Genomic DNA, 1,486 nt, shown 5'->3' on the forward strand with positions numbered 1-1,486 from the left:
GCTGCAGGATTTTAATCCATGACAGCGTAGTGTGTTACTTATGGTTTTCTTTGATACTGTGGTCCCAGCTCGCTTCATGTCGGTGACCAGGTCCTGCCGTGTCGTTCTGGGCTGATCCCTCACCTTTCTCATGATCATTGAGGCTCCACGAGGTGAGATCTTGCATGGAGCCCCAGACCGAGGGAGATTGACTGTTATCTTGAACTTCTTCCATTTTCTAATAACTGTGCCAACAGTTGTTGCCTTCTCACCAAGCTGCTTGCCTATTGTCCTGTAGCCCATCCCAGCCTTGTGCAAGTCTACAATTTTGTCTCTGATCTCCTTAGACAGCTCTCTGGTCTTGCCCATTGTGGAGAGGTTGGAGTCTGATTGATTGAGTGTGGACAGCTGTCTTTTATGCAGATAACGACTTCAAACAGGTGCAGTTAATACAGGTAATGAGTGGAGAATGGGAGGGCTTCTTAACGACAAAATTAACAGATCTGTGAGAGCCAGAATTCTTACTGGTTGGTAGGTGATCAAATACTTATTTCATGCAATAAAATGCAAATTAATTATTTAAAAATCATACAATGTGATTTTCAGGATTTTTGTTTTAGATTTCGTCTTTCACAGTTGAAGTGTACCTATGATAAAAATTACAGTCCTCTATGTGCTTTGTAAGTGGGAAAACCTGCAAAATCGGCAATGTATCAAATACTTGTTCTCCCGTGTGTGTGTGTGTGTGTGTGTGTGTGTGTGTGTGTGTGTGTGTGTGTGTGTGTGTGTGTGTGTGTATGTATGTATGTATGTATGTATGTATGTATGTATGTATGTATGTATGTATATATATATATATATATATATATATATATATATATATATATATATATATATATATATATATATATATATGTATGTACCGGGCGTAGTGGCGTGCGCCTGTAATCCGGCTACTTGGAGGCTTGGGTTGGAGGATCGCTTGAAGACGGGAGCTCTGCACTGGGCCGCGCTATGAGAGGGTGTAGGGCAGCCCGGAATCATGGCGAAACCCAATCCTTATCCCTGTGTCGTAAGAGGCGACCAGGGTTGCGTCAGGAAGGGCATCCGGCGTAAAACCTATGCCAAATCAGTATGCGGATCATAACGGATGATCCGCTGTGGCGACCCCTAACGGGAGCAACCGAAAGACGAACAACAACAACATGTATATATATATATATATATGTATATATATATATATATATATATATATATATATGTATATATATATATATATATATATATATATATATATATATATATATATGTATATATATATATATATATATATATATTAGAAAATAAGTTTGTGGATTGAAGAGAAAGGTACATTGGGAGGGGTAGGGGCATATATGAAGCACCCAGGAGATTGAAGTCAAAATGTTGCCACTATTATGTAATAAATTGATGGCCTTGAAGGCGGTAGTAAATCCATCCCATACATTGTTGACATTTACCTCAGAAT

General features: G+C 39.1%; 1 pseudogene; it reads left to right on the plus strand.

Moving 5' to 3' along the window:
• Positions 1 to 900: 900 nt before the first annotated feature.
• Positions 901 to 1,041, plus strand: LOC147028139 (signal recognition particle RNA; annotated as a pseudogene).
• Positions 1,042 to 1,486: the final 445 nt, after the last annotated feature.

This window comes from Eptatretus burgeri, chromosome 4 (genome assembly GCF_056783735.1).
Source record: "Eptatretus burgeri isolate ZD-2024b chromosome 4, Ebu_testis_v1, whole genome shotgun sequence".
NCBI classification, from domain to species: domain Eukaryota; kingdom Metazoa; phylum Chordata; class Myxini; order Myxiniformes; family Myxinidae; genus Eptatretus; species Eptatretus burgeri.